This window comes from Panthera pardus, unplaced genomic scaffold (assembly GCF_024362965.1).
Source record: "Panthera pardus isolate Hobbes unplaced genomic scaffold, ASM2436296v1 HiC_scaffold_13, whole genome shotgun sequence".
Lineage (NCBI taxonomy): Eukaryota > Metazoa > Chordata > Mammalia > Carnivora > Felidae > Panthera > Panthera pardus.
The window spans coordinates 26745423-26755421 of NW_026526688.1; positions in this window are offsets into that span (position 1 = coordinate 26745423).

The following is a 9999-nucleotide window of genomic DNA, read 5'->3' on the forward strand; positions in this document are numbered from 1 at the left end:
CACGGAATGCCAAGTTGCCTGTAACAGGGGGATGAGGTCAACATACTCTGAACTGTGGAGCAACTCGGTAAAATGACTCTGGGCCTTGACATATTGCACCACAGATCCCAACGAGGACTTCTGAGAGAAGTAAAATCCCATACCATTTAAGCTACTGCTACGTAAGGTCTTTTCCTCACACGGTCAAATCTTTATTCTAACAAACATGCCAAGGAAGGAAGCAGAAGTCATAGAGGGCAGAAACGAACAAAATCTGGGAACCTGAGGGAAACATTCTGGAGAAGTGAAATTTAAATTCTAATCTGAAGAATGAGAGAAATTAGCTGGAAAATGCCTGAGATGAGAACCAGCATAGAATGCTGAGGTACTGAAAGAAGTATGGAAAGACACAGAAGGTATTTCATGCTACACCTGGAGAGATAAGAACAACCCAGGTCATTCTGAGCTTTGCAGCCGTATTGATTAAGGAAGGTGAAGAAGAGGAAAAACCAAAAGTGAATCCCATGTTCCTGGTCTCATCAACTGTGTGGATGGTAGAACCATTTACTGAGAAAAGAAACCACAGACAAGTGGTAGGTTTTGGTGGGAAGATGATGAGTTCACTTTTGGAAATGTCTGAGGTGTTTGTGAATAAGCAATTAGTTATGTGGATTTGGTGCTCAGAATTAAGACCTTGGGTCGAAATGTAAGTTTGGGAATCATTGGCAAATGGATGGTAAATAAAGCTAGAGGAATGGATAAGAACACCTAGGGTGAGAGTCTACACTGAGAGAGGAATAAGAGAAAAGAAGAGGGCCTAGGATGCAGCCATGACAGAACTCCTGCTTTAAACAACTGAGTACAAGAGGGGGGACTGACCACTGAGATTAAGAAGGACCATTCCTTCTTAATCTTTCTCAGAGAGAAAGGAAGGAAGCCAGGCAAACGTGTTGTCATACAGACAAAGTAAGAAAGTGTTTCAGTAAATAAATAATGGCCAACAATGCCAGATGCTGTTGAAAGGTCATGTAGGATGAGCTCTGAAAGGAGCTTACTGGGTTTAAGTTAACCACATGGAGTTAACTGGCGAGCTCAATGGAGAAGTAAAGGCCCTGGACTGTAAGGGTGGAATCCAAACTAATGCAGATTGTATAGTGAGTGGATGGTGTGGAAAGAGAGACATTTCTTCCAAGAAGTTTAGCTCCAAAGGGGAAAACAGAGAGAGAAGACAGCAGCCGTAGGGGTTCTGAGGTTGAGGAAAATGTTTTGTTTGGTTTTTTTAAGTTGGAAAATTTTGAGTTGAGCCCATTTACGTACAGAAGGGAAAGGTCCACTTGCAAGGAAAACATGGAAAATACAGGAGAGAGAATGGATAGTACAAAATTCAAGCTTCCTGAGAAGGTAGGAGAGGAGGGGAATTCAGAAAACCGGTGGTGGTATTCACTCAAAAATTGAAGGAGGGAAGGAAGAATGGATGGATGGATCCGGGGCAGGACTAGGGTGAAGTAAACGAGGCACTCACTCACAAAATTTGAGGAAGCACCAAAAACTCAGTAATTAAGATAAACATTATTTTGTATAATAAATAAAAAATAATGCAAAAGATCTATAATGAACAAAATATCAAAATTTTATTTTTTTAAGTTTTTTAAAATGTTTTATTTATTTTTGAGAGCGAGAGAGAGAGAGAGACAGATTGTGAGCAGGGGAGGGGCAGAGAGGGAAGGAGACTTCAGGTTCCCAGCTGTCAGCACAGAGCCTGACGTGGGGCTCGAACTCACGAACCGTGAGATCACGACCTGAGCCAAAGTCAGATGCTTAATCGACTGAGGCACTCAGGTGCCCCTAAAATACCAACATTTTAAACAAAAACAAGATCAGGTATGCATAGGTGAAGATTTGGGGGTGGAAAGCTAAAATGGTTTTCTTTAGAAGGTTACTATTTCCTTTGTGAAGCAGGAGGTGAACATAAGCAGAAAGTAGATTGGAGGTTGGAGGTGAGAGCAGAGGTTCGCAGTAGGAGTCATGGACAGGAAAGGCAAGATAGGGAGAGAAACGTGGTAGGGGTGCCAGGGAGGATTAGTGCCCACAAGACTTGGTGGTCATTAATTTACCATAGCACTGATCTACCTGTTGTATGATCTCTAAGGCATCTCCCAGAACTCAGAGCAAGCATGGAGAAGGTAGCCAGAGTTACCATCACAGGGGGTTTTGTTAGGGAAACCAACTTAAGATATTGGCAAGAGACTTAATATAATGGACCAGAGAACCTGAGGTGGTGAGAGAGAAAGTCAAAACATGAGAAACAAGCTAAGTCAAATGGGAATGCTCCAAAATAGCTCCAAATAGAATGTAAATGCCATATATTATGGGCTGAGTTGTGTACCCTCCAAATTCATGTGTTGAGGTCCTAACTGCTGTATCTCAAAATGTAACTGTATTAGAAGACAGAGGTCTTTACAAAGGTAATTACATTAAAAGAAACTTATTAGGCTGGGCCCTTGTCCTACATATTTGGTGTCCTTATAAGAAGAAGAAATGTGGACACAGACAGTTAGAGGAAAGACCATGAGAAGACATAGGGAGAAGATGGCAGCTATAAGCCAAGGAGAGAGGCCTCGGAAGACCAACCTTGCACACACCTTGATCTTGGACTTCTAGCCTTCAGAATTATAAAAAAATAAATTTCTATTTAAGCCGCCCAGTCAGGGATACTTTGTTATGATAGCCCTAGGAAATGAAAACACCATATATCTTACTATTATAGAAATAATGAAATAGCTTCGGAACTCATTAGCTTCCTTTCTTTCCCATGAACCCTAGAGAAATTCTAGAATTAGGAAAAAAGCATGGATTTGAGAAATGAACAACCACCACTACAACAAAAGGAGAAACCCCTTGGGAGTCTGAAGGTAGTTTCGAAATGGTGTGGGAGGTACGTGTGTTTATTTGGGGGTGGGTTGGGGCAGGCTCAGCCCGGGGTCATGGGCAGCTGGGAGCGGCCATGAGAAGGCTTAGAGGACACGGGCAGCAACCTCCTAAGCCTTCCCATGTCTTACATCAGGGTAGAAGCATTAGGGTGAGTGTCAGGGGAGAGGAGTTGATGAAAAGAAAAACAGGCTGTCCAGCTCGCTTCAGACATTTGCTTCTTCACCCTTTCCTTGCATCCCAAATCCCAGAGCTGATGGATTATGAACTAGGGAGTTGATTTGTCAAAGATACTTCTTCCCAACAGATTAAAGACGGAACTTTTAGAGTAGTTACCTGGTGGAGTGTCAATAAATGGGAGTGATTAGCATTCATTTTGCAGTGATTGGGGCTCAGTAACTTCCTTCTTAAATCCATCTGGAGGGTCACACATGCCTCCTCCCCAATTCATATTACCAGACGCTCCCACGGGCACATGAGCTCACAAGCCAAAATAACCTGGCACCTGAAGTGGGACAAAGAGATCATAAAATGCACAACAAGTTGAATCACACATACCAACTGAATCAAAATTATTAGAACAGATGACCCCAAAACGTAAAATATGCATGATGAATATACGTAAGGAGTTACAGGAAGATATTAGCAATATGAACAAGAATAAGAAATAATTTCAAAGTGGGAATGTGAGTTTTGAAAAAGGAAAAATTCTGATGAGGGACATGGTGAAGATCTGGCCTTGACAAGGTGCCACAAACACACTGGCAGGCATGACAGCATGGTACAGGCTCCCTAGTTAAGTTCTCAAGGTTTTCCAAAAGTCCACAAGCCACTGAAATTGTTTTCTTTGATCCCCCCCCCCCCCCCCACCATTGTCTCATTCAAGCTGATGGCTAACCACATACCCCAAATATTGTGTACAACGGTCACTCCAGAATGTCTGGGCTTTTTCCTCTCTGCTCTGTCTTTTAACTTCAGTTTTTGTCTTTGTTTCTTAACAATAGTTTAATGACTGCCTTCCTCGGGTGACTAAATTCCTGAAGCAAATTTACTGAAGGTCCCTGTGTTATTCTTTGACTAAATAAAATAGTTGGAGGGAAAAGACAATAAATAGATAAAAATGGCTGGGCGGATACAGCTGGAGGACAAGTTAGAGATTTGTAATATCAGATCTTTTCCCAGAAGGTGGCAGCAAAAATATAGAAAATGTAGAAGTAAGTGATGGGGTTTTGGAGTGATGGAGGTTCAGAGATGTTGGCCAAGAAAGAATCCCTGAAGAAGTCTTTGGTGCAAAAAGGTGATTTTTATTAAAGCACAGGGACAGGACCCATAGGCAGAATGAGCTGCACGGCGGGAGGGGGGCGGGAGGGCTGTGAAGAGTGACTGGTTATACGCTATGCAGTTGGGGAGGTAAAGTCAAGAGGAAGTTTCTTAAAGGGATTTCCACATGCTAAAGAAGACTCCCAGGATCCTGGAGGCCTAGCTGTTGTCAAGCTAGGGTTGTTTTTCCCTCTAGCAAAGCATTAACATTAAGACAGTAGGGAGTTCCTGGAGATTACGCTATTGATAAGATGGTCCTTTTCTTGTAAATTTACTAATTTTCTTGTAACTTGTTTAATCATTTGTTTTCTTTCCCTTTCTTTTGTCCTTGGGCAAAAAGAAGCTCTCACATATCCCACCGGGGCAGGGGGGGGGGGGGGGGTGGTGGTTGCAGGCTGTCAGCTTGCTTTATGCTCCCTCATCAGTACCATTACTATTAAGAAATTTTCAAGGTTCCTGGCCAATGCAATAAGAAAGAAAAAGGTAAAAGTGGTCTAAGGGTAGGAAGGGTAAAACTAAAACATTATTTGTAGAAATAGTCATTCAACTTAGAAAAAAACCCAACAGAATAAAAAAATATTAAAGTTCATAAGCAACTTTAGGAATTATAAAAATCAATAGTATTTTTTTCACCCCAAATAACCAATCTAAACTTAAAAATATTATACCATTTATAACAGCAACAAAAGTCATAATATAGCTAGGAATCAATTTAACCAACAATGTACAAGACTTTTACGGACAAAATCATAAAATTTTAAAGACATATAAAATTATCTGAATAGTTATATTTTTGAATAGGATGACTTAATATTAATATGTTCATTCTCTTCAAATTATTCTGGTAAATTCAATTTTAATCAAAGATATTTGTTGGATTTTTGAGGACTAATAAATTTGTCCCAAAATGTATGTGAAAGACCAAAAATGCATAAATAGCTAAGTCAGTCTTGAAAAAGAACTGTAAAGAGGAAGAGGTGTTTTTAGAAAATATTGTTGCAGACATGTTGCAGAGCCAAGCAACAAAAACAGCACGGAAAAGGTATGAGAACAGCCACCACAGACCAATGGAGCAGAGCAGCGTGCTCAGATACAAAGGTAAACATACAGAACAAAACATACAACTTGTGGCACCAGGAGGCAATGGGCAAATGACTTAGAAACAAATTCAATTCCGCAAACCTCATGTATGTAGTTCAGCCTAGGAAAATCTACAAATTCCAGTATCTAATAATACCTATACACAGATCTATCGCTGACAGTGGGCTAATCCAGGGACACTGTACCAAAATGAAAGGCGGGTATATTTTTATTGGGGTTAACAAGAGAATAACCAATTCTAAAACTCTTTTAGGCTTGTGCCATATCTTAAATGTTCAGGGAGGCTTTCTTCTTTAGCTGTCCAACCAGGGCACATATTTTCTTAGGCAGAAGGCTCTAGGATCATTGATATTTCTCCCTTACTGGTATGTGAAAAGTAACAACAAAGTCAACATTGAAAAACATTTGTGTCTCCTACACGCAGATATCATATAATCAAAGGAAAGTATCGGACACTGGTATTTCCTGAATAATCCGGGCACATTCTCAGCTCAGGGCTTTTTTACTTGTTGCTTGCTCTGCCTGAAATTCTCTTACCCAATATCCTCACAGTTCACTCCCTTACCTCCTTCAGGTCTTTGCTCAAATAGCACATAATCAGAGAGACCTCCTATAACCACTCGATTTCAAATCCTCACCCAGAGGCACGCCCCATTCCCCTTACCTGCTTAGTTTTTCTCCACAGTGTGAACATATTATTCATTTCTTTCATTGTCTTTTTTAAAATGTTTATTCGTTTTTTGAGAGAGAGACAGAGAATGAACAGGGGAGGGGCAGAGAGAGAGGGAGACCCAGAATCTGAAGCAGGCTCCAGGCTCCAAGCTGTCAGCACAGAGCCTGATGTGGGGCTCGAATCCATGAACTGTGAGATCATGACCTGAGCGGAAGTTGGACCCTTTACCCACTGAGCCACCCCGACACCCCCATCTTTTGTTTATTGTCTAATTGCACTTTTCCAATATAAATTCCGCCAGGGCAAAGGGTTTTTGTTATTTTGTTCAATGCTTATTCCTGACACATAAAAGTTTCTCAATAAATAGTTGTTGAATGAAAGAATGGTTTTGGTATCTTATTCCCATAGATACAGGCAACAGTACTAAGTGTAAGCCCGTCATTTGCAGTGTAGGTAAATTATCACTTCTTGATAGTGAATCTTTCTTAACAGTTGACACACCTAGATCAAAAAGTTCAAGTGCAACAGTTTGTAACTAGTGCTTATTAATGTTCATGTAATGTTGATCCTGATAGTGTTCACTGGGTCCTTTTTTTCTTTGAGAGAAACAGCATCTTCTAGGTGACAGGGAGATGAGATTAGGATTCTCATCAATTTCTCTGCAGTTGTGTGTCAGGACTCAAAGTCATAATCTAAGGAGAAAATGAATAAATCTGGCAAACAGAGATTATCAGTTCCGTCGTATCTTAGAAATCCTTTTAATTTCTGAGCCTATAAACCTTATAAACACAAAGGTAAATCTGTAGTTATGAGGGAAAACATACAGTCCACTAAGGAGGAAGCAGGTGATAGCAGAAGTAACAGATCTGTAGGAGATTTCCAATTATGTCCCTTTCTCCAGTAGGGAATTATATGTCTTCACTGCTTCGAAGAATGAAGAGGTGGACACAGAATGAGCAGCAGGCAAAAGTTGATTAGAGTACAAGCTCAGAAAGTAAGAACAGTATGAAAACTCTCTTTACAGAGAGGGGACATTCGAAAGTGAATGTCCACGGACTATAGGCAAGGGTCCTTGTTTTATAAGGTTCTGGATGCCCCCCCGCCCAGCCTTCCCTTACCCTTAGTTCCTTCTCAGATCCTACCCTACTGGCTTGATAACTCTAGGTGCTGGGTTGTCCATTCTAAATTGGCTCGTTACTATTGTATGAGGGGTGGTCTATGGCCATATCATTTCTTGTGGGTCATACATTTTATAGGCTACTACTTCTTTTTATTTTTTTATAATTTTTTTTTAATATACTTTTTTTTTTTTTTTTGAGAGACAGATCATTAGCGGGTGAGGGGTAGAGGGAGACACAGAATCCGACGTGGGGCTCAAACTCAGGAACCATAAGATCACGACCTGAGCTGAAGTTGGAAGCCCAATGGACTGAGCCACCCAGGCGCCCCTACTACTTATTTTTAGTTATGTCTTTTGTCGAATTCCTGAGGGAAATCTGAGGGGGAGAGTAGGTGGTGTCTGTTACATTCTTAAGAGGAACCTCATGCCCGAGGGGGTTTGCTGCAGTCAGACACTCCCAGCATTGTTCCAAAAAATAAATGTTTTTCCCCACCCAGGGACCTCAGAACCTAGCCTCTGCCGACTGAAGCCTATCTTTTCCTATCATAAAACCACCCCAGTGGCTTACAATAAGCAATTATTTTTCTTCCTCACAGGTCTGCAGGTCAGCTAGGATGACTCTACTTCAGGATGTGGTTTTCCTGGGCTTGTTTATCTGGAAAGTCTTTGTTTCGCCCTGCTGAGTATAGAATTCCAAGCTGACAGTTGGTTTTGTTTTTGTACTTTAAAGTTATTTCATTTCTTTTGGCTTGCGGAGTTTCTAATGAGAAGGCCATAAAAATTCTTACTGTGCTCTGTGCCTTTTTTTCTCTAGCTACTTTTAAGCTGACAAAATCCAAAGGCAGAGAAACTAGTGGTGGTGAAACATGAGAGAAATTTGTTTCAGTGAGACCGACACCAGGAAGACTGTGGACTAGCATCTCAAAGACTGTCTCCAAAGTGCTGAAAATACCTATAGGGTTTATATATAGAAAATGTGAGACACAGGTCGGTGAGTATATCCAGGTGGGCAGTGAAGGTCAAATTGATTTTTGTCTGGAGGTCAATCATGGGTGGTGGGGTCTTGCTGGCTCAGGGCGGTCCTTATTCCTTGAGGGGGTAGTTTCAGGTCCCATCTGGGAATACTCTGCCCTCAGTGTTTTCTGCCTAAGTTAAAAGTAAACTGGAAAGAACTTAGAAAGTTTGAAGGTCAAAATGGAGGCAGTGAAAGTCTTCTAAATGCATATATAGCCTCTTTATATTGTCCCATAGGTCACAAGAGGCTCTGGAAATTTTTTTTTTTTCCTATTTTCTCTGAGCATGTCATTTTGGATTGCTACCACTGGTATGTTACTTCTTTTTTCTACAGTTCCAAATGTGGTATCCATCCTCTCTAGAGATTTTTTTATTTATTTATTTTTGAGGGAGAGAGACGGCACATGCTCGTGCAAGCGGGAGAGGGACAGAGAGAGAGGGAGAAAATCCCAAGCAGGCTCCACACTCTCAGCACAGAGCCTGACACAGGGCTTGAACCCACGAAACGTGAGATCATGACCTGAGCTGAAATCAAGAGTCAAAGGACACTTGACTGACCCAGGTGCCTCTGCCAAGAGATTTTTTTAATTTCACATATTTTTCATCTCCAGAAATTCCATTTGCTTTTTAAAAAGCCTCACCAGAAATTCTATTTGCTTCTTTTTAAAAAGCCTCATTTCTCTCCCATCATCTTTTTCCTTTAAATCACTGAACATATTGAGTACATTTATAATAGATGTTTGAAGTTTTTGCAATGCCCCCATTTGTATCCTTTCTGGATATGTTTCTATTGCCTGTCTCATATATTCTCCTAATTACTTGGCAGGTCTATTAATTTTTAACTGGTAGATGCCTGATATTTTCAACCTAATGTTGTTGAGTCCTGAGTTGCATTGTAGTCTTTTAGAGAGAATTAGCCTTTGTTCTGGCAGGCAGTCAGGTTAGTTGCTGAGCAAGTTTGATCCTTTCAGGGTTTTAAGCTTTTGAAGAATCGACAATAGCTTTTTCTCTAGACCCCAGGGTCTCAGGAGTTGACCTCACAACTGAGACATGACACCTCTGGGTCTCAGGAGCAAATTCCATGTAGTCAACGGCAGTGGGGAACTCAAACGAGTCCTCTTCCAGTGTGAACTCTGAGAATTGTCTGACTTAACTGTTCCCCGCAATTATTCTTTGTGGGCCTTGTGGAGGTTCACACCACATACCCGCTGATTCTTATTCAGCTAAAGATTCAAGGGTATGCCATGAGTATTCCGAAGCTCTTTCTCCAGGAACTCCTCATCAATTCCAACCAGCTTGGCCTCCCCAAATCCCCTTAACTCCGATCCCTGTCTTTTCAACTCAATAAGACCTGTCTTCTCAGTGAGATCTTAGGTCTTTTTTTGAGTCCCCCTTCCCTGCGCCTCAACTTGAAAACTGCCTTTAGGCAGAAAGCCAGGGTGATATAGAGTCGATCTTGTTTCTCTTCTCTCAGGCACAACGGTCCAGAATTTCCTATTGCCCAATGTCTGAAAACAGTTGTTTATATATTTCCTTCAGTCTTTAGTAAGTCCAGACCCATTTTCTCTGGTCCAGAAGCAGACGTCTTACACTCCTCACGGAAAACGGAAATTATTTTACAAATGTTATTTGCCACGGTGGAAGTTTACCGCTCCCCCTGGTACCTCTCGTTTTTCTTCTCAGGAAATACGGTGACGGGATCTTGTATCCTGGCGGTATTCTTTAGTGACTGGTGTAGACTGGTGTAACGGCAACGGGACACCTCGCCGCGCAGCGACGTCTGACTAGTAGTCTCCCGCGCGCGCCTCGCTCGCCTTCTTCCTCCCTCCCCCATCGGCAGAGGCGCTAGCGTTCCGCGCGCGCC